Source organism: Sipha flava, unplaced genomic scaffold (assembly GCF_003268045.1).
Source record: "Sipha flava isolate LNK unplaced genomic scaffold, YSA_version1 24_pilon_pilon, whole genome shotgun sequence".
Classification (NCBI taxonomy): Eukaryota; Metazoa; Arthropoda; class Insecta; order Hemiptera; family Aphididae; genus Sipha; species Sipha flava.
In genome coordinates this window covers 89,199-115,140 of record NW_020272899.1, presented here as the reverse complement: position 1 = coordinate 115,140, position 25,942 = coordinate 89,199, and the positions used below count along the sequence as shown (strand labels likewise).

General features: G+C 26.3%; 1 protein-coding gene across 1 annotated transcript in view; it reads right to left on the bottom strand.

Moving 5' to 3' along the window:
- LOC112684458 (prolyl endopeptidase FAP) overlaps positions 1–25,942 on the bottom strand; it is a 234,175-nt gene that overhangs the window by 175,010 nt on the left and 33,223 nt on the right. The gene's annotated exons all lie outside the window — the stretch shown is intronic.

The window sequence follows — 25,942 nt, the reverse complement described above, 5'->3', positions numbered from 1 at the left end:
TTAAAATCACATTTTATAAACCCAAATTGTTGTATCTTTTGTTCCTTTATATAGTACTTACAGGAGGTTATAGAACATCCATAATTGTTCTAACACTGTAAAAGTTTAATATCTCATGTAGTCATTCATAGTTATATATATATATATATATATATATATATATATATATAAAAATCTCGTGTCACAGTGTTTGTGACCATACTCCTCCAAAACGACTTAGGCCGCATATACATTGGATCCGTATTTCTTCCGATCCGATCCGATCCGTCGTCATCCGATTGTCGGAGAAAAAACAAACACCTAACCGATTTTAATGAAATTTTGTATATACATTTAGTAGATCAGTGAATAGGTTTTTATCAATTTTTTATACTCCTAAGTGCTATTGTTTAATAAATCGTAGTTTAATTTAATAATTTTTGACCCGATTGATGACTGCACAATTGAAAATGAATTATTAAATGATACTATTAAAAAACGATTAAAAAACTATTAATAACTATTTAAAAGCTATTAATTTTATTTTTGATATTAAATGACGGGTATTGCATAAATATTAAACAATAAGGTCCCGCAACAGGAGCCAAATCAAGTATGTTAGTTCGAAAGATTATTATGCATATCGATTGATGATTAGATGCGATCAGGATAACGTTATTCTACGATGTCGTGATATGTCGTGAGCTTTTTTAACAATTCATGGTTGACATGTATGTAAAGATGGAGAGCGAACGATTACGATCTTGCGATTCAATCAAAAAAAGCTGCGTGCGGAAGATTCTCAAAACAATTGTTAGATATCGGTGATGGGAAAGTTATTACAGATGAAACGAGATGCATAAAATTACCAACCGATTTCTGCGCAATCATTGATTTGCAAGATGCTCTCATTGACGAGATATTTCCCAATGTACATAGATAATACACAAATAGCTACGGAAGCTGTGAATTATCCAACAGAGTTTTGAAGCTCATTGAATTTCCCAGACATGCCACCGCATAATTTACAACTGAAGGTTGGATATCCGGTTATTTTTTTTTGTAACTTGAACCCACCACGGTTGTGCAACGGCACGTGATTAGTCATTAAAAAATTAATGAAAAATGTTATCGAAGCCCTAATTTTATATGGCAAATTCCGAGGTGGAAATATATTATTACCACGAATCCCTATTATACCCACATATATGCCAATATAATTTAAACTCCTTCAATTTTCAATTAGATTGGCATTTGCAATGACTATCAATAAGTCTCAAGGCTACACGATGTCTGTCTGTGGCTTAAATTTGAGCACATCATGTTTTTCATACGGACAATTAACGTGGCATACTCTCGAACCATCCAGTTTGTTTGTGTTGGCGAAAGATGGGATAAAAATAAATATTGTACACTCTGATGTATTAAGGGATTGATATAGTTTTTTATTAATATTGTCATAATTAGCGATAAATATAATTTTAATGGATCAATTTTAATAAATTATTAAAAAAATAAATGTTTGATGATTTTTCATTTTTATATTTTGTCACCGTTCACAGCACTCCATAACTCTTTCAATTATATACCACATCCTTTCACGCCTATATTAAATTACTTATTTTTTTCTAGCAAAATATTCTCTAGAAATAATTTATATGACAAAACAACGTTTGTCAAGTCAACTAGTATATATATATATATAACCAATAATAGTCGATTACGTATGATTTATCAATATACTAATTAAATCTTCACAAAATTAAGGCAATTACATTTTTATTTTCGAACAATTTGTAGAATTATAATAAGTAAATGTCTTTTTATTAATAAGAAATTTTAATACCCACAATTTTTGTCCCCAAAATCCGGTTTACATGCGAGACTATTTTGATTTTCGTATAAAACGATAACATTTAATTTTAAATTTTAAGATCCAAAAATTAAAATTTAACCCTTAATCATTATACAGTTGCAGAACAGTGTTATAATAATGAGTGAAAAAATATTTAGTTTGATTATTGAACTGAACAATAGTGATTGTATTTGTCAAACATTACCGATACACGCTGTGTTATAATGATATGTAGGTACACAGCGATTTTGTTTCATTTCTAAACCTTCCGTCCCTCACCCACGCTCCTTGAAAATGACAATATTTTAAAAGCAATGCACTACGTTAATCCGGTTTCATGGACATCGAAAGGTTCCCAATTGTATTTTTCTTGTGCTACACGGTTCGTTACGGAAGGGTTTCAGGATGAGGTTGAGGATTACCGATGTGGGCGAACTCGAACGAATGTTTTCCCGTCACCGCGTCCTGACACTTGATTGCACAAACCCATTTCTCAATTATCAGTAACACACCGTTACAATATGATGGATACCAAATCGAGAACCGTACAAACCTTGTGTCTCGGCACAACGGTCAAATATCACCATTACCTAGGACCGTGATGATATCATCAATCGCATACGGTGTCCTCGAATGTGTATAAATACACGTTTATAGACGGCCAAATGTTTTAAACGAATTTCTGTCAGAATCGTTTCAACTGCGTTTTAATCGAAGCGGGTTTTTCATAGTCAAAATGCTAATTACCAATTAGATTTACAAGAGCTGCTTGACGGGAACGAAATGTAATTTAAATAAATTATACAATTTTATTACGAATCATTTAAGAAGTTTTTCGAGATATCGTCTATTTCATCTCAATTTAAAAAATTTACCAAAATCCAATTAGCTATTTTCCGTGATATTAATCCTATAAAATACCACAGTAATCAAATTATATTACGAGACGGTATCGGTTGGTTATAAATTGCAACGCATTGATATTGTAATAATTAAACCATAGGATCTTCCAATTCACTTAATAAATCGAGTAGAAAATAGAAAACTGTTATAATTCCACAACACCCACAAAACGTATTTTGCTTTTCTTGCCTTATCTCATTATCAATAGTTGCATAATTTCAAGTGCATAGATCATCTATCATGTGATACAATTAATCAAAGATATTTTTTCTAATTACGTTTTATCAGTAAATTGAATATTTATTTATTTTTAACCACATATTAATTAACTACAGATTAACAACAATATTTCAAAGGAACATTTTTTATTGATTTCAGAATTCGCTCGACCGTAATTGTGCAGCGAAAATCACTTGTACATCGGCATTTAAATGTACAGACGAAACTGTTCACCTTTATCGATTTATTTAAGAAAATAGTTTTACATTTGTAGAATTGTCAAATAAGCAACAGTCACCTTTATTATTTGTACATCATGATATCGATGAATAACAAGCAAGATTTTAAATACGTTATTTTAAATACGCACCGTGAACTTAATGCGCTACGCTTAACGAGATCGAAATCTAAAGAAGAAACCGTGTACAGATTAAACTTATATTACGATATTTTCCTGATATAAAATATGGATGTATTTGAGTAAACAGCGCCTGCAAAGTATAAATTATTTGAATTGACTATAAAACGATATTTTTAGTAGTTTTTTAAAAAATGTTAATGAATAAAGTTAAAAAATCTCCTATTTTCTGTTCTAAATCGAAATATAATTTTACACTTAAATACAAACTTGGTTCGATTTTAAAACAACCTAGTAGCACTTCAATTTCTATATTATTAGGTTTAATATAATAACGCGCTTTTATTCACGTAATATCATTTAAAATTACAAAAGAACAATATCCGTTCTAAAAACAATGTACGGTTTTATAATTTTGCATACATAGATAACATAATATTGTTTTTCAATGAATTTATTTCAACATTCGCTAACCAGTATTTAAATTAATTCAAACTAGATAGTTCTTGTCCAATGACTATAGGAAGGTAAATAATTGAACATTATATGAATCCATCTCGAGTTTCCAAACGATTTCAAATTAGAATATGATGTTTACTTGGATAATACATTTTTAATTTATAACATAAAATAACACGTTTTATGAGATTTTGAGTAATAACTAAACCATTCTACGTAATAGTATTTATTTTGAAAACATTAAATACTTTATAAAAATGTCCTTATGAATTGTTAATTAAAAATGTTAAACATAGTAATTTACTTACAGAAAATTCAATTAGTTTTATTATAAAATTAGTGTATTTGGTTTATACTATAATGTAATGTTATTTATTTGGTTGCAGTAATATACATATATTCTACATATTCTGAAAATAAGTGTATTGTTATTTGATATTATTGAAAATTACAAGTATGGTAAAGTACTGAAAATCCATTTGTTAAGATACTTTCCATTTAAATATAAAATGGAAATCCTAAGTTAGTTTTTGGCTTTTGGAACTTCTCATAATACGTTTTTTGTTTCAATGCCAGAAACCAAAATAAAAACTATTTTTTTTTATAAGGTACAGTGAATTATACTACCATAAGTTTCACATTAAGATTTAACTTTACAACTTCCATTAAATCAGTTACATTTTTAGGTTATGTTAATTTGTTCTTCGATACTGTGTTTCGGTTTAAAATAAATCATCCTGAACACATTAATATTGTGTGTAGCATAGTGCGTTTTTTTTTCTTGAGAGCTTTTTTTTACTAGTACATATATCTAGAAGAAGATTAAAAGAAACTAAGTTTTCTATAACATATTTTAGATTCTTTTCAACCTCATTCAATTTTTTTTTGGCATTTTTCATCGTCATCATATACATTTAAAAAAGGTTCATCCATTTTCAAAAATATTTTTCTTAAAATGTTTAAGTGCTACAAAAAATACTTTTAGATTTAAAATCAGACTATATAAAGCCTGAGATAAACTAGAAACTTTCAATTGATTAGTTAAATTTTAAGAACAGTGTTATACAAATAAATTATTAAAAGAAAGAAATATTTCGGAGGTGTTCCTTTTTTTTAAATCCATTGGAATTTAAGAACAGCTAATCAGAAAAAAAAAAATTGAAAAATTAAATTAAAACAAACCTTTTGATATTTATTATTTAATATATATATATTTTATTATACAATGTCACTTAGACACGTACAAGATATTTTTTCGTTCACTACATATTTTTAATCGGCCTAAAAGAACAAAAATCAGACCCAATACTTCCCTCGTTATCAATATATAAAATATGATAAATAAAAAAATAATCATCTTTATATATTATATATTATAATATACTTTTATAATAATATTAATTGAAGAATTGTAGGAATTATATAAATTGAAAATAAATAAATAGTCTTACAATATACCACATTGCTACCCTGATTAGTGATTGAGCTATTGTGTGTCTTTGTTCTGCTCAGAATCGAAATATAAGAATCTATTAACTATATTTTATACATAATATATGTATATATATAAATGTATGTTTTAATAGATAAATAATTATAAATTATGACTAATAAAAATGTAAATTTATAATACTTTGTCGTCAATGAAATATTATTACAAAGAGATAATATGCTTTTTTGGCCCTAACGATGTTTATTTTCGTCTTAATTTTGAGGTTATCGTAAAAAAATTGTGTATTTACATTTATACGAAATTTCAGTGATGTTATATTATGATGTTGATAAAAGAGTTAATTGTGAATTATGTTTAAGCTTATCTTTACCATAAAAGTTTGTCCCCATTAGTTACTGAGTAAACGAAAAATGGTATGAGCTCTAAAACTTTATTAAAACAAACGAAAATTTAATTTAGTTAATTTATTTAGACTGCAACTAAGCAACAACCTTGAGAACCACTACGTAAGATGTAATTTTAGAAATTATTGTAATTTAAACGAAATGAGTACAAATTTGTTTAATGATACAAACTCAATGATATTTCTTATTTTATTTTTCCTTTTTCCTTTCATTTTTTACAACGGTACAGTAATAAATTTAAAAATGGCAAACACAAAACAAATAATATCCATTGAATATTATATCTAAAATAACACTACCGCAGTAATCAAATCCACAGATAAATGAAAAAAGTTCGACGACTTTTGGTGCTTCTTAAAAATAAAAATATAAAAATGTGTACCCCGTGAAACATTCTCAGGACGCCGAGACGAGGAACGTAGCTGGTTATTAATGCCGCGTGCTGAACTATGTGCCATCAACTATCAAATTTCGGAATTCCTTTGATGTTACAGTTACAAACGGATTGCTTCTGTACATTTATCGGTGAAAAAATTCAAATGATTACAAAATTGTTTCTGTGATACAACAATGTCATATCATAAACCAGACAAGCACAGCATTGTTTATAAAACTTTAACATAGACAACTCTGAAAAGTTCTGTACGTGCCTTGCACATTGTAGGGAACAATTATTTTCTAAATGTATAAAAACCTTTTTTTTCTCTTGCAAAATAATTTTTCTATTCACATAGTAAATTAAGTTCTTAAGTATTACCTACTTATTGATGAAATTTATAAAAGAATATTTTATCCAAAAACTCGGAATTTGAATATTGGTTGGCTCTGATAGTACGGGGAAGAATTTCTTTCGTGTATAACTGAGGAAACAGTGATTTATGCCTTACATGCTATTTACATTTATTACATGTACAATATATATATATAATATATTTGTGTGTGTGTGTGTATCATGTGTATAGGCAATGCATAAATACAGTATCTATAAATAGATTGTCGAAATTAGCTAATGACGTCTAGGTTGATTTTTTTAAATTTCTTTCTTTTGATTGTCTCTTTAGGTTACTACAGAAACTTACTATTAGTTATTATACACAATTTATATTATATATTGTATTTTTATAACAATAATGTTGTTGTATTGTTTTGTCATTATTTTTTCTGCATTTAGTCTAAATATATTTAAGTCATACAGATTTAATGACTAAAAATTATTATTGGGTTCATCCCGATTGAATAAATAAATACATAAATATATAAATCAATGCATTTTTACAAAGGCTGGGCAAATTAATGATTTTTTTTTAACTCAGTTAAGTTAATTTTCACCAATCACAAAAAGTTAAGAGTTAAAAATTAATACACATTTTTTTAAACTTTTTAGTTAAAAAAAAAAAGTTAATATTTTTATACAACGCTAAATTAATTTTTACAAGCCCAAAACTAATTTATAGACTATGACTATAGTGTTTTATACTTTATAAAAATACAGTATATATAATACAATTTCATTTTTAAAATAAGAACAGTAGTGACTTAGTGACTTATCTTAAAACTTTATAAGTAATGAATTATAAATAATAATTAATACCTAAAAGACTAAAAATAATGTATTAATATTATTTATGAGTGTGCGTTTGTAATAGAGTATTATTAGTATTACTGATTGTTTAATAATCACAAAATATTTTATTAAATAGATACTTAAGTATTTAATACTTAGTAAAATACTAAAATATTGAAATCAGCTTAGTAGCTTAAATTTATATAATTTAATAATTATATATTTATAGTTTATACCCATTTCATACAAACTAACTTAAAATTATATAAGAAATAAAAATATAATAAGTTATAATAATTGGATGATATTTTAACATATACATTTATTCATATAGATATACTTTATTAATTTATTAATTTATTAATTTATAACATTAAACCTTTTATTAGAAAATATTTTCTTATATATGTATACAGGGTGTTCCTTTAGAGTACAGAGTGAAATACAAAATATTTAATTTTCACAGTAAATATTTTTTAAATAAAAACTAAATAGACTGAAATGGTGAAATATAAAAAATTAAAAACAAAATAAATTAACTTAACTTATTTTTTAAAATTAAAAATGAATTCGTTAATTTTGCGTTAATTAAGAAACACATTTAATAAGTTAATAGTTAAGTTAATAAAATTCCAAAATTAACTATTTAAGTTAAAAAGTTAAAATTAAATTAAATTTTTAACTTAACTTTAACTTTTTAACTCGTTAATGCCCGGCCTTGATTTTTACCAAGAAAGCATTTCTACCTTCACATTATCCGAGATTCATATTTACAAAAAAAAATGTTCCATTATTATTATTATTATTATTATTTTTTTTTTTTTGCAAATTAGCCTACATTTTATAAATTAACTAATGAATAATAAGCATTAAATAAGTCATGACGTTACCGAATACCCGTTCACCATTTACTCAATAAAAATAATATTAGTATTGTTTGCATGAATAATTTTTGTTTTCAAAATATAAATAAATAAAATAATTGATGTACTATATTGTTTACTTAAAACGACAAGAAAATTTAAAAAAATTCTTCAAACAGTTGAATTTCGTACCTTTATATTAGTAAAAACTTTGACTCGGTTATAATTTCTAGACTTTAAATGATCATGAACTTCCAACTGTCAGTTTAAATAGAATTGACGGAAAATATGCTCGAAAATGAACGATTATTGTATACCTACCGTCAAGGTTAGAGAAAAAAGCTATCAAGGTCCAAGCTATCCATGTCATGTTTGCACCCCAAAATATGAGTAACATTATAAAAAAAAGAGACGTCCATATAGTCTGACTCTAAGTTTAATAGATATCGATTTACTCATCGGTATGCTGAGTTCGTTTTATATATCAGCATATATTACAGTAAACACTATGAACCGGAAAATATGTTATATCATAAATCGTTTCTTAATTATATTTTAAATCGGTGTAAGAATTATGGCCGCTTTAATATTTCTACGAAGTTTGGATCTACACTTTTGACGGATCAGCCGAACCTAACCTATATAATAACCATATAGTAATATGATCTTGCAATCGTTTATTTAGTTCGGAATTGATGGAGATGCTGAACATTATCGTGTAACTCCGTCAAAATCTCTAATATTGGTCTTAAGGTTTTTAACTTTACCAATCTAAAGTTTTGACCGAAGGAATGTAGATAGAGATACTTATCAAATTTGGAAAAACATTTTCTAATCCACCAAATTTAACTTTAAATTGAATTTAAGAAGAAATAGCTATGATAAAAACGCAATTAGTTTAAACTTTACAGACATTACGCCACATAAGCCAAATGGTTTATGAAAAATATATACGTATTGACGTACTTAATTCAAATAACAAAATCCACCTAAAAACCTTAAGACATCATTTCTACCAGTTAAACAAATCTAATTTATATCTTAAAACTTTATAATTATAAGCGCATGTAACAGTGACAGCCAAACAGCAATTTTATAAATTACAACTCGAGTAGAGCTTTCCTAAATAAAATATGTTATTTATATAATATACTTAATTTTATTTTTATTTTTTTCATTATCTTACACTTTTAAATCATACAACCACTAAAATTTTAGAAAAAGATAATACCGATTGACAATTTTATGGTAAAATTCGTCTGGTATATAATATCATTTTTCGTAATTTATAACTTTCTAACCTATCCTTCACTATTATAAGACAAACATGTTTAATCAATTTATTTTCAAGTTATATTGTTTAAAGATGATAATAGAAATATTATGCACACTAAGTACATTGAAACTATTTCTAGTTAAATTCAATAAGTTCACCCTTCTAAGTTTACAGTAAACGATGAATTTCACTTACAATGCATTCAAAAAGTTTCACGACGTTATTGAAAATCATAAGCTTGTTCAAAATATTGTCAAGTCATTTAGTGCCAAAAGGGATTTTCCTAATTATAAATTACTACTTACCATAATGCTCGAATAATGGAAAATCATAACGTTCGCATTTGATAAGGTCGTGCCTTTCACAGGCATTGGAAAATAGTTATTAATTAAGTAAAATAAAATATGTCGGAAAAATGCCCAAAATATGAGTGTTAAAAAACCATCAAAGATGTATACACACAATATATGTATAATACATGTGTATTTGAAAAATTGTTGTTTAGTCCTGAATGTTTTATAGGTAGGTGACTGAAGTGTAGCAATTTATTTTTAATTTCAAAGACGATGACTCATACATTTGATACAAAATAAAAATAACATATTTTTGTTGGTTAATTATTACTTTTTTTCTTATTTTCCCCTCCTGTCATGGATAAATATTTTAAATAAAATAAAAAAATACAAAATATTTTTTTATCTTTTTTTATTAGGTTTATTGATGATTTAATAACTAACCTAACCGTATTTTTTCTTAGAAAAATTATATTTCAAACATAAAATGTATTCAAACGTGGTTTGAAAATTTTATTTTCGAGCAAAAATAACATTTAATATTATATATATAATTAATTTAAAAATTCAACTTATAGGTCCAACATTATCAAAAATAATAAAAAAGCAAATCTTATACATTAAAACGATTGTACAAACTGTTTTATGTAATTAAACATATATGAGTTTTAACTAAAGTATAAAATGCACTTGTTTAGATACTAACGTCGTATTGGTAGGCACAAACTACTCTTAAGGGATACGATAATGTAATTCAAATTACTATGTATAATCTAATCTAAACTTTTCTATTATACTCTAAAATAGTGAATCAAAACTAATAAATTACGTTACGTAATCTAAATTTACTAAAAACATTAAATCCGATAAAATAGTATAAGATAATGTTTTAATACTTTATAACCTATTATATCTAACGTCCACTGGTATGCGTTCACCGACTATTTATTATATTTTAATTTTGATTCTCATCATAATTTTTTTTTTTTTTTTTTCAGCTACAGTCTAATAATTTGATGTCAAATATTTACGTATTGATACGAATTATCATTTATAAATAGTACAAACCTATTAATAAGTAGATAATTTGGTCCGTTACAGGCATAAAAAATAAAAAATAAATCATTGTACAACGCACGATATAAATAACGATAATAAATATAATATTTAAAAAAGTAAAACACCTATATGATTTCAATATTCTTTCCTACACTACGCATATTATATTTAAGCTTAATGATTAATCCCATCAATTCACAATAAAATCGTAAGTGTTAGCACGTTGCATCGCATCTACCAACATTTTTAAGTAAATTTTCTATAATTTATGCGTGGTTCATGTGTATGCTATGCGAGGGCATTTTATACCAAGACAATTGTTTCGTAAACGACAGTAAAAATTGTACATAATATTCTCGGGAATATGACTACTTAAATACCTTACGTATTGGGTTCTTACAGTATATCAGCAAAAGTGTTGAGCCCTTCGTCATCTTAACGATATAATTCTTTATAAATGTAATTTTTTCAAATCAATATCATCACTTGATCGCTAATCACCACAAAACCCAATTCAAGTGACGTAGTATACACACAGACAGATGAATACTGATCGGTAGAACAAAATGCCAGCCACAATTTTCTTGATTTTGTTTTTAAAAAAACTATTTCATACGCATATCGGAGGTTTATTGTGTATTAAATAATTTTTATGGGTATTATAATACACGTATATATCAACAAAATCGAATGGATTAACATACATACAAGTAGATTGATATATTTTTTCTACGTTGCATATCGCCCACACACTTCTTAGGGTTTATTACGTGATTTAGTGTTATTATGTTTAGCATAAATTTCAATTTATCGTTTGAGGACAATACAAAATATACTTAATACAATTAGCATCACAAATAACATGATGAAGAAACTTTTAAAGTTATTTTTACTTTTCAATCTTAGTTTTTATATTATCTTTGTTATTACAATTCTAACTAGATTGAAATATTATTTTATTCGTATAAAATGTATAATTTATTTAACATTTTTTATGGTTTGACACGTTTAAATATTTACTACTCATAATTGCATTTAATACTTGAAGATAATATGAATATTTATACCTTACATTCCATAAATCATTATATAAAATATCTATTATGTTATAATTATCGTTACTTTTATATAACATTTAACTAATATTATAGATTCTATAAAATGGGTATGAAGTTATATAAAAATAACAAAAATTAAAAAATAAAAAGTATATGAAATTTTATGACTATAATTTAGAACCCTAAAATTTAATACAAACCGAAATAGTTGTTAGGTATTTGATGAAAAAACTCATTCCACCAACATTATTATGAACTATTATAAGTATTTTACTTAATATAAGAAATGTATTTCTCGTACACAGAACGACGAAATTAAATTCCTCAGATGTACCACCTCGATGAACAAACTAAAACAGAAGCCAATAAAATAGACTGTATTGTATATTATTATAATTCTTATGAGAAAGTGATATTATTATTATCATTATTATAATTATTATGGCATTAATTATCTTTGCACCATGTATTCAAATCGAAAGATAAATCTGGTGTAGAAGTCCGTGTTCTGCAATACTACCAATATATCATTGTTTTGGTGCAACCATCAATTTGTGTAAATATATAAATGAAAACTTTTGAAAATTATTCCAGATAACTATGAGAATAAATAAATTAAAAACGTCGTTGAAATAAATTTAAAAAATAAATTTAATCGATTTCAGATAGTGGTATACACCAATTATTGTTAAATTTATTTTTATTTTTAACATATCCATTCTTGATTCAACTCTCTGGAAATTGGTCGAAACTATTTATTTTACCTTAAAGAAAATAAGTACCATAACATCAAAGGGTCTTTTATCTGAACCGTGTGCCCTCGTCAAGTACATAATAATGAATGTGATTCGAAAACAAATCTGAATCACAATCAACCCGTAAATTCTCGATACGCATAAACATATACGCACAACAAAATTTAGAGTTCTTAGAACTAGTGTGTTGGTGTAACGCATACGTTTACTCGACATCGAAGAGAATATAACATTATACATGGCCGAGATGAGTGTGTTTACAGTTACATCCGCTACACGTTGGCACTGAAAACACCGAGAGGGAAACATGACGCGCCAAGATACAAGGGATGGAAAATGAAAACAAACTTGGATTAAGACGTTATTATGTATTATACCTGAGCTGTGATTACGTTCCGCAGCCAATCGTGAGTATAATACCAAACGAGAAGAGTCAACATGTTCTGTTATTATAAACATTTGAAAAACAAGGTGCAGATACTTTATGCAAAGATTTATTTTAGAAAAAGAAAAAAATTATCTAATATAATTTTAATAATACGTTTCCCGTTTAGTTCGGGATATTGAATAAAACGTGAGAAAAATGTTACATTAGACATTACATTTAATATTACACTTTTCCCTGCATCTTATTAAATGATTAAAAGAAAAAATACTAGTAATCGTGTCGAAAAATCATTGTAGTGACAGTCAAATACATAAGAAATTATTGGTTGAGCCGTTTGAAGGTTGGAAAATAAATTAAATTACATCTCTAATAACGAAAATTGGTATATATATTCAAATTTTATGTTATTTTTTATTAGATCTACGAATAGTACTTATATTATTATACCTTATTAAAGTTTTATGGAAATATGCTATGGTAAACACATGCCTTTTTTATTGTTTTTCCAATTCAATTTACAAAAATAGAAACAATATGATATTATACAAGAAACAAACCAGCCGTTGAATTTTAATTTTACATAATTGAAATATTTGTTTAAAATTATCAGTTCTTAAGGAATTTTTCCATCGATTATTTTTGGCCAGAGCCAATTTAATTATGACATATAAATTATAACTGTTATCGAAATTCAGGCCAAGTATTTCATTTTTTTTTTTTTTAAGAAAATCAACCAAGTAATAATTTTTATGAATTGAAAAGACGTGAGAGTACGTGTCATAGTTTTGAAAAATTAACATTTGTCATGGTTTGATTGACTGATATACGTAAAAATATCTTAGATAATCTATGTTAAAATACATTACATACTTCTTAGTAAAAAATAATTTAGAACAAATTAAAAAAAAAAAAAACATTTCTATACATTTTATTCGAAAAAAAAAAATTACTATTTTTATAAGATTTAACAAACGATTAAGATAATAATACAAGAAATTTTATCTTTTAGGTAGAAATAAAATAAATGTACACTATTAAACGGGAAAATGCCTTAGGCCTTCAACGTGATACGGCTATATAAAATAAAACGATAACATCGCGTACATATTATTTAAAATATATATTATTAAAATCTTATTTGGTAAATAAAAGTTACGTTGTTTTTGGAAAATTGGTCTAAGCTCTGAAGCACTGAAAAACAAGTCAAAATTATTTATATTTATTATTTATTATATATTATTATTATATATATTATTCATTATATATTTATTATTTATTATATATATTATATACATTATTATTATTTATTATTTATATTTATAGTTATTTAATCCAAACCATTAAGTATATTAATTTTTAAATGCTTAAGATTACTAGCTTATGTTTTATTTCTAGATAAATAATATTTAAATACATTTAGAAACAACATTTTAAGCATAAACTTACTACCTTCAACAGAAGCAAATAAGTTTTGAATTTTAATTTTACAATCAACAAAATGTTATCAATGTCTATAACAATGTAGTATTATAATAACTTAAAATAAGATAATATACATTTTTATGGGAACTAATTATTGCTCATCAATAAATTGCTTTATCAAAAAAGTTTTTTTCTAATTATAATTAAAAGCGAGTCGATATTAAACAGATAGCACTCTAAATCATAGTGTTTTAATAATATTGCAATGAAAATAAAACACAATATTAAGATACCGTAAATGGTTATATTCTTGCTGACCTAACAAACTATTAACACTTTCGATTTATTATTATTTCATGATGGAGTTTTTATTTATTTTTTCCTAGAAGACGTATAGATTTCGATTAAAATGGTAAAATCTACTAGATTATATCATATAGTAGTGTGCCTGATTGACCCAGGAAGACCATAAACTACACGTGTAAGCCGATTAAAAATATTCCACTGATGTTCTCAATAAACCACCTATGGTGGCCGTAGAAAATCTAATATAGTTTTTCCATTTAGTCGCCACATGATTAGAACCGATAAAATTAAATATACTCCAATAATCTACTACGAATTTTAGGAAAATCTATACACAACGAGTGAATATAACGTACGAAATAATTATTTATTTATAATTTATGCGAACGAGAGTGTAAACGTATGAAGAATTATGAAAAATAAATAACAGGAAAAAAAAATCAATCATTAATTTCTTTTATTTGTTCTATAAATCCATATTAAAGCATTAAGAGCAAAAATATTAGTGAAATATTTTATTGGTCGAATAAATTTCACGATTAAACGTAAAAAAAAATTAAGAATCATTTTGAAAAAATTATTATAAATATTTGAAAATAAACATTGGTAGAAAATAAAGTATAAAGTATTCAGGCAAACTTAAATTGCATCCGGTATTTTTTAGCTATAAAGTTTTGTGTAGTAAATTGCGCTCTGTATTTTTCAGGTAGAAAATTCTGCATAGTAAATTGTGCCCAATAAAAATATTATTTTTATGATAGTCATTTAGCATTATCTAGAGTACACCACGAGAAGGCGACCATCACTGTCCTCCAAAAATGTTTTTTTAGTTTACTTGTTTGTGAATAGAATCAAGCAAAAATTAATCGGGCACGCGCCACCTTCTATATCAGTTCCGTGGTCTTATTGCAAACACGCGCGCACGCGATTATCATCTATATCTTAACTGTCAACACGTGCTCCCGCGAAATCTTCCATCAATTTCAAAATAGAATCGTTGCCGTATTGCAGACAAGTTCGGCCTATAAAAGAGCCACCGGGAGCACCAACAATTCATTCTCTCTTCTGTCTCGATAGTAGTAAGACCTCACGGAGTTGACTTATGCTATTCAAGGCGGGAAAATCCTCTACTAAACTATCGTGGTGTAGCAAGACCTTACGGAGCTGACTTGCGCACCAAACGCGGCAATTTTAGTTTCGCTACATATCGCGGGCAGTCTGGACCCTTGTCACCGGCCGCCAGATATACACACGATTTCTCTATTTCCGCTAAAAAACCACCATAGCGATCACCACCAGAGTGCCGTCAACACTGTCTGCCAGCCATCGTCTTCACTACCGTTTGGAGAACAGCAGCGAATACCACCATCACTCATAGACACGCAGCCGGCAGTCACTTACTCTGGAAAACTGCAGCATCACTGGCCACTTGTGCAATCATTTCTATTTCTATAATTATAATTATTTAACAAAAATTGTTTGTTATATTTTCATTCGCTACAACACTCGGTTAATTCTGTCATCCTAGCTTTAACATTACTCGAGATGAATAAATTATTTAATAAAAATAGGAAAATTCATTTTTTTTTTTTTTTTTTTTTTTTTTTTTTTTAATATTATGATATTAACTATAGATTTTAAATATTTTTTGTAAGGTTAAAAATATTAATAATATAAAATACAATTATAACTTACAATTGTATTTTATATTATAATACTATGCAGATAACTTATAATTTATAAGTTATCTGCATGATAATGATACAAAATCTTAACATATTCATAATTCACTTAAAAATAAGAAAATTCATTTTTTTTTTTTAAATATTATGATATAAACTAGTTTTTTTTATAATAATTTTGGTTAGGTTAAAAATGTTAATAATAAAAAATACAGTGAATACAGGAAAGATTCACAAGCCGAGTTATCATTTAGTTGTCTAAGTTAATGTTGCGGAAGCTGATGCTCAAATACTCAGAGGAAAGTCAGCGAATAAAATATACGTGTTTTAAACATAACAAGAAAATTGTCTAAGTCGATTATCTTCAGGCATTGTAGGTATCAATTCATAGTTAAAATAATTGAAAAAATTTTCTGGCTCTAAAAATACAAGGTAATGATAAAATCAAGGTCACTTAGATAGTAGATACTATGGGCGCAATTTACTATACCCATTTTAGACCCCGAAAAATCCCGGGTGTAATTTACTATAGTATTTTTACTACCTACTTAATGTGGGCGCAATTTACAAATGCCCAAGTATTCAGGGGTTAATTTGGTTTTTGGACATAAGGTTTTATTGTTTCAATTTTATATTAACATGATAAATTAATGATACGTGAATAATAACTTTTGGCTGTTCTTAAAAACAATGAAATAATAAATAACACACTTTCGTGATAAATATAGAATTCAAAAGAATATCTTACCAAATATTTACATATATAAGTTATTTTTTTTTTTTTTTGTATTTATTTTATTTGTATTGTATTTTTATTTTATTGATAATTCTGTATTTTAAAATAAATTCTTGCCACATTGGTCTAGGATCACAGGCTTACAGATAAATGTAATTTTATATTCGATTACAGATATCGAATTTTTGTTTTAAAATTAACAGGTACAATTTATGTGCATTTTTTTATATATTTTTCGAATTTTTACGGGCACTAAAATCAACTTACATTAAATATACTCTTATCAATTAATTTAAAATCATTCGACACACGTTTTGCTTGAAGTATTAAAAGTTAAAAAAGATACGCCAAACGTTTTCCAAGAAAATCGCAATAAACAATGATAAAAAAATAGAGAGAAATAAACGCAATGAGTTCGTTTTTAATAAAACCTTTTTTACCATTATTTTTATATTAATTTTTTCCTAGTGAACCAAGCTTTGCTAACAATCATTTATTAATTACAATGATTTATTACCACTTTCAAAATTTAATTAATAGTGTACTATTATTCCGGCGCGACAAGGTAAGCAAAACAAAAAAGGAAAGTGCCCTTCGCCCAGTCTCCGAAAAATTTCCAATTTTATGACAAGGTGAATTAAGCACCTACATAGTATTATACAATTTGGTTCAACACGAAGTTTATTGGTTTTGAACAATAAGTACATAAAAAAGTAAATAAAAATATAAGTCCTCGATAGACAATGTATTTGTTTTACACATTTATTTTTTAACCGACCCTTGTGAAAGTACATTAAGAAAGGGTTTTGAACGAAAACGAAAAATTTCGCAATGTGTGTTAAAATTTCAAATAAGAAAATGTATATCTTAAAATATAACCATGAACAACGTACTGTTAAAAATCTTTGAAATCGCAGGAAATCTTTTAGTGAATAATTAAATAATAATAAACTTTAAATAAAATAAACTTTTGGCGATTTACTTGGATTTATTTGAAACTTAAGGTATAATACGAATGTCGAGCACCAGGATAATGAATATTCATCCAAACAATTTATAAAGACACAAAATATTCACTTTGAACGTACTTTGATTCAAGTACAACCGCATCGTAGCATTAGATAACCTCCTTTAATTATATTTATCCGACATATTCAAGTTCAAAAATATTTTGTGGTTTTTGTACAAGTAAATATTTTGAAACTATTATAATATAACGCTGTATATTCTCAACTTGGATTCCGAAAAATTCGAACATATATTACATATGTGCCACATTTACTTATTTACGATAAGAAAAGCTAAGTATTTAAAAAAATATATATTTAATGTTCGATCAATTTCGTAAAAAAAAAAAAAAATACACCGATCGTATAATAGCAGATATCAAAAATATATTAATTATAGTTACATAATATTTATTGTATATAAGTTATATAGTTAAAAAAAATAAATTGAAAGAACATTTACAAAATCGTAATAATTGGAATGACATCTAACGGATTATTGTATATGTATATTATTCGTAGGATCAGATCATCGATGGCTGTCCTTCCAGCAGCTAACGGTTAAATGCTTCTGTTTATTAACTTCGAAAATTACCAAAACCTATAAAACCGTGGATTAGATATTTTGATACCAATAATAAAATCATGAACATCATTATTACCTTTAATGTAAAGAAGTATTATTAGGAATATCAACAGAGATTAATAATAAGGAGTTCTATCGAAATAACTATGTGATAATCAATAGAGAATTCTAACGAAATGGAATATTACAATTTAAAAACACAAAAAACAAAAATTTTTAAGTGCGCTGAATAAAATATATTTTTACATGTAAATCATTTTTTGAAAATATATTTACGACATGCACAAAAAATGGCTCTCTTCCCTCTATTCTGTTTGTATATCAAACATATTACCAGGATATTTTCTTTCAGTTCTATTCATAACCATATTATATTTTTTATCATGATCAATTATTGCAGTTTATCTACATTTTTTTTTTTTTTTCATTTCGCAAAATTATCGGATGACGTCGAATCGACTCCCACTAAACTTTAAGGAGCCCGTATCGACTCCTGGTCGTTTCCCATTACCATCGGTTAAGTGGTCCCATTACGATAACGAATTGTAATAGTTAGTTAATCGCATATATTATCAGTAATATAAAATTATAAAATATTACTCGCCATATATAAATTTGGCATTGTGGAATGTAGTAGAAGTTTACGAAATGTGGGTGTAGGTACTGCTTTCGTAAAACTGTTGAATGAAATGATAGTGGAACAGAATCTTGACCATGACCATATAGCCATCCTAAAATTTTCAATCTTATAGATATTTTGAAGCAGATACAGGCTGACACGAATATAAAGCTTCACAGTACGAATATAAGGAATAAAACTAAAAACCAGCAGAACATATGTAATGTTATTCAAAAATCTATTGATCAATTTAAACAAGGAAAAATTACTAGTGAGGAAAACAAAAAAAAGTTTCCTACAAGTACAAACCATAGGTTTTTATAATTTTTAATTTTTTTAAGTCAACACTATTTTTATTGAAAACGCCAACATTTTTAAAGGAAATTGTTATTGATTGGGAGCCGATATGTACATACCGATGACATCTGATGAGAGCAAATATGGCTACTGTCAAGTGAAATGAAAGAGCCGAAGCGGACAGACGGGAGCCGATGCAGATACTTCGAAATGATCAACGAATTATTCATGAATATTAAATAGTTCGTCTTAAAAAAACCATAAGCAACAAATCATTTTATTTACAAGATTATTATCGGAGAGATGAATATACTTATTTCACCGTTGAAATGATCAGATCATTAACTGATTTTTTTTTTTTTTTTTTTATTTGTTTCTGATACCATATTACATATATTTTTTATATCCGAGAGATATATTTTAAAATTTTTCAACAGTTTTATTCTCATTCATTAAAAAAAACTGATGAAAATTATAAAAAATATTAGCAAATATTGATTTTCAACAAATTCGATTTTTTTTTTCATTACTCAAAAATTAATAATCGTAGAGAATTAAAACTTTCACCTAATACTAATATTACAGATAATCCACAAATTATATTTTATCACTAAAATAAAACACTTTAGAAAAATAATGTTTAATTTTTAAAAAATCATAAAATAAAATAATATTTTTATATTATAACATCTTCTATTCATGTTTTCCTAAAATGCACTTAATAATAAATTGTAAGTTGAACTAATTATGCAATACGTACACAAAGATACACCGTTTAAGCCTATATATTACAAAATATATATAAACATAATTAATGGGAAAATAAGGGAATTATATAAATTAGTTAATTTATAGTCATAACAAAGTGAAAAATATTTTTTAAAAAAATCCCTTAAATAGATACTAATTTTTTTTCTTTATATGAACGTTTTGTATGAAATAAGCTTCAGTATAACATAATGAATCCATTCATTATTTATCTACGCTAAATAGGTATTTTTATTTTTATCACAAAAACTACTTCATTATTTATTGAAATCTGTTAATTAAAATATAAATAAATAGTTAAATTGCTTATGTAGAAATATTTAAAAATAAAAAAAATATTTTTATATGTAATCTATTTGTTTATATATTTATGAATTTTAACTGTTTACTAATTTTTAATTTTAATTACATTTTTTTATTTATTGTTTCTAATTTTTGATGATTTAGAGAAAATAATACATTTTTTTCTATAATCAAACCAAAGTTTAATATACTATTTTATCTACTGTTAAAAAAATTAAGTTCAATAATATATATTAATATTATGAGTATAATATATTCTATTCTCCAATTTCAATTTCATCGATTTATTTTTTCTTTCATAATTATCAAATTATTCCATAAAATATTATATAAATAATCAATACTTAATGAGAACTCATTTACAATAAACATTATTATATATACATTACAGTACGTTCTAGAGATATATTTGTTTCTATATAATATTACATGCTTTGAATAAAAACACAAATTATCGAACAAATATTTATATAAATACATTCATTGATTAGTTTATCCCATTTAATTGATAGATATTAATAATTCGAAAACGAAACAATAATTTGTTCTAAATATGTAAAGTTGATATAATTTAAAATTTTTTTTGATTATTTTTTTACATGTTTAAAAAGTATCTTTCACTAAGAATGGTTTTATTGAAAAATAGCACGCTGATTCAATTCATAGGATTCTTTAAATTCTTGTTCGTTGATTGTGTATATCTTTAATATTCGTTTTCATTTCATGAATTTAAATTAAAACTAAAAAGTTCTCGTATCTTCCGTACTTTTATATACGTATATATTCTGAATAATATTACTTACGAAACAAATATTTAGAGAGTAAAAAGCAATACTAGTATATTAGATGGTAAAAAAAAAGCTATAGAAAAAGAAACTTTCAAATTACAAAAAGAGAGATGGTAATTTCATTTGGATTTGATCCCTACTTCGGTGAAATGCGAGTAGAATGAATGAGGGGAAGCCCAACAGTGTAGCTCTCATTAGAAATACACAACCAGATGAGAATTCGTCGGTATTATGCATCAAAACGTAATTAAAGTTGCGAAAAAGAAAAAAAATTGGATCTACCAATTGGAAAATCACGTTTATAATTTTTTTCTTTTTTTTCATTACGGCATCATTTTTCTCCGTGAGCAAAAATATTCGTTTAGTTAGTCATTAATTAAATGCGTAAAAAAAAAAAAAAACCCGATTGAAATGTTCAATCATAGTGAAGCTTACTTTGCAAATGCAAAGAGAAATGTATGAAAAAAAGACAAAAAATATAAACGTCGGGCAACAGTAAAGAGACACAACAAATAGGTAATGTAGACCTAACTCGAAGAATTATACATAATAATAATATGTATAAATATATAATAACTTCGCTCTTTGTTTGGTTAATGTTTTATTTGGCATCACATCGAATTCCGTTAAGTCGGTTGAATTGGACACGAAATAATCACAAAACGTTTTAACTGCGGTCTTTCTCCAAACTCGGATAATTGGCGGGTAACTCTACCAGTTTTAATTAAAAACTTGAATTCATTCTGATATAATTCGTTTAATTGGACTCTTGGGGGTATTTTTAGTTCACATCGAGCACAGCACGAATTCACTACTACAGGTTACATCGCTGAAGTTTATCGATCCACCTCGAGCCAGTTCAAAGAAATGATACGTATAACTACTTAAGCACGCATCACACGTGAAAAGAATCACATTTACATAAATACACACACACACACACACACACATTCATACACTAGTGTAATATACAAATATTCAAATAATGACAGTGTTGTAGACCAAAAACTATTTGAAAACTTCAAGTGTGTAAAATGTAATTTTTTTATCTTACTATGTTTTGTATGTATAAGTTATATTGAAAGAAGCGTTTATTATAAAAGTTCAAAAACGTAAGAAACAAAAAACATAATTATATCCTAAAACATGAAGTGTAATGATACCATTTAAAACCTATAAAGCATGTTATGTAGGTAAGTTATGATTTTATTTATTATTTTGTAACTTATCAGGTGACAATATATATGTACGTAAATTTCATCACAGAGTTACTGTAATTTAAATAAAGTAACAAATAATTGAGAATATTACAACGTACCTTCTATTAAAAGTGATATGTATATAATTTGCAACGTTTTAAAAATATCATCACATTACACTAAACATACGACTTTTTTCTTTGCTTTATAATACAGAATTTCAGTTATAAAACATATAATTATGTTGTAATCATATGTTAAGTAAATCCGTGGCTGTTTTAAAATTTTTCCCAATATTAAAATCCAAAATTATTTTATCACCATGTTTTTTTTCTCCATGGTTCGATTTTGTGATTTTAAGGATGATTACGTCTTTTTAATGCACATTTTCAAAAGCCATTAAAAATTTGACCAACTGTACAAACGTTTCTGCTAACATTTATGTTCACGTTGTTCTTAAATTCTTAACTATATCATTGAACTATAAGATGATATTTGAGTAGTAATAAATAAATCGATTTTGGATTAATAATAATCATTATTATATTTAAAGTTAAATTTATTTATTTTTTTCAGATTATGATAGTTATTATTAATGTTCTAACAAAAATTGTAATGCAATTAAAATGAAATAGGTCAATTCTCCGAGGCCATTTCGCCATAGCCGTTTTGTCATGGTAATTTCGCCAAGAAAACATTTCGCCGTAGAGACATTTCGCTGTGGTTGAAAAATTGTGTATAAACTCAAGTACTATATGTTATGTTATTGTTGAAATTATTGGATTTTTCTTACTTATCTTATCTTATTTTAAAATCTCTCGTGGCCTACGAAAACAACTATATTGGAAGGTTAAATAGAAATAGTAGAGGTAAACGCCTCGCATATTTTCCAGCTGATATTTGGAACCATTAAAATGGAGTATTAAATTCCCGAGGTTTAAAACTAATAATCACGCAGAAACTGCGAATAGACGATTTAATATTGAAATGGGAGTATACCATCCATCAATCTGGGCTTTTATTAATTGTTTAAAAAAAGTTCAATCTGGTCTTGATTATTTTTATTCTCAGTTAACCGCAGGAAAAAGTCCACCCAAAAAATTTAAAAAATTGGCCAATCTAGATAGACACATATAAAAAAATAATACAATAATATGGCAGTAGAGACTACATTTCATATTTAAAATACATAGCATATAATATCTCACTGCCATGATTATCGATAACCTTTATTATAATTATATATATGACAAAATATACTATAAATGTATTATTATTTTATAACCATTTATTATTATTATTATTATTATGTTTTTTAAAATTATGAATATGACGAAAAAAATAGCCATGGCTACTTATTATCTTTCCGGTGAAATTTCCTCCAGGGGAAATAGCCACGGCGAATTGTTTTAGATCCAAATTTACAACCATTAACACCTATAGGTGAAAAATATATACATTATTTGGTGATTGCCTTTATTCAATCACATACACAAAAATACCAAAAAAAAATCCTTTTAACGAAAACAATATTGAAATTTTACTTAAATCGATAGTTTCACATAACGATTTCAAACATAAAATAATTTAAGCCGACTTTCCAGTAAAATGCAGTGCGTATGTGTTTGACCAACAACTTATAGACAACAAATTGTAATGTTTGATAACTAATATTTCCTCAGCCGTTGAATATAGTCTCTCCTCCCTAGTTTTACGTTTTCATAAAGTTAGCGTGTGAATTAGAAATTAGTCATATGAGATTCTCAAATGGGCGTCATTGCGAAATCGTTCGTCTCTGTCTTACACACGCAACCATATAATATATTGTCTAACTACTCTCCTTACACTTCACCTGTACTCATCATCGCTCTTCTTATATATAATAAAACGCTTTCGATAATAAAACTACATCGATGTTTTATCGAAAACTGTAACTTCACCTATAAAATAGTAACAGAAAAATGGAAAAATCACACAATTTAAATACCTTATAAAAACAAAATTTTAAAATGTGATAAAATGTTGGAGTTATTTTTTTTTTTTTTGATACGTTTTGCAGTAGTTTCAACTAATTAGCGTAAACGAGTGAAGTTAAGAGACAAATTTACTTATAACAAAAACTTCTAGATATCAATTCTTAATCAATAAAATAAAACTAAAAATAAATAAATAAAAAAAATAAGAATAAATAAAAAGAAAAATAAATAAAAATTAATAAATAACTAAAAATTTACTAAATAAATAAATAAAAATTTAAGAATATACAAGTCTGTTATCAGAATTTACAAACCGTCCCGATGATTCATACAGCATTTTAAAGCATTGAAGTGAATTTGTTGTATAACAATTACAAAGCTTAGAATATCAAACTCACACTATGCACATTTATGTAGAAAATCTCTAGCATAAATAGTAGTTACAACTTAGAAAGTTTCTCGGAAACTTGGAAATGCCCTATGGCATTTGTTGTTTCAAGCGAAGCTTCATGCCGATCAAATCCGAAACACAAGCTCACAATTGCTCACAAATCATCGTGAAACGGCTTTTATTTATCATAACAGTACTCTTCCGCATTATGATAACTAGAAACGCTGACTTGTAAACGCCTTCTACAAGGATGATGTCCAGGTAAAAAAATTAGGTGCGTAGAAGAATTCACTATTTTTAGGTGAGTTTAGATAAAATAAATTACAATATATAATACAATAATATTTATTATATTATAAACAAGTTGATTTATGAACATATTTATTAATAAATTAGGATCGTATTTACGTTCAATTAGAGCTATGAAGTAAATCGAGTGAAGCAATTTGTAGGCGGTGGTTTTATTTGGTCTGCTAAAATATATATTTATGTTCAAAGCACCTCTAGGCTGCAGACATAAACAGCAATTTAAGTGTCTTACTTCATTAAATATTTCAACTTCGGTCACTTCTCCTGCTCATTAACATCATACCGCGATAATGGAAAATAGCACGATACGCTCCGTGCTGGTCGTCTGGATCACAGAGTTTAGTGATGCTTTTACAGGGTTAGAGTTCGACCTGTCCAATTTTTCGTTAGAATGTTACAATTTGTTATTATGTTTTTTTTTTTTTTTTTTTTTGTCGCATTTTATACTTATCTATCAATCACAACAGACCCGTGGTCAAGGTTTACAGATGAAAAATTCGAAAATGCACTCTACCCATGCTGTAGTGAGTTGGCTTCAAAAGCTCAAATCAAAAAGTTTTAAAGACAAAATCCTTCTTTGTCTTTTATTCACTTCCAAAAGAAGTTGTTGAAGTTACAGAATGTGTTTGGTAATTAGTAGGAGGAGAGTAATATAATTTGATAAAAG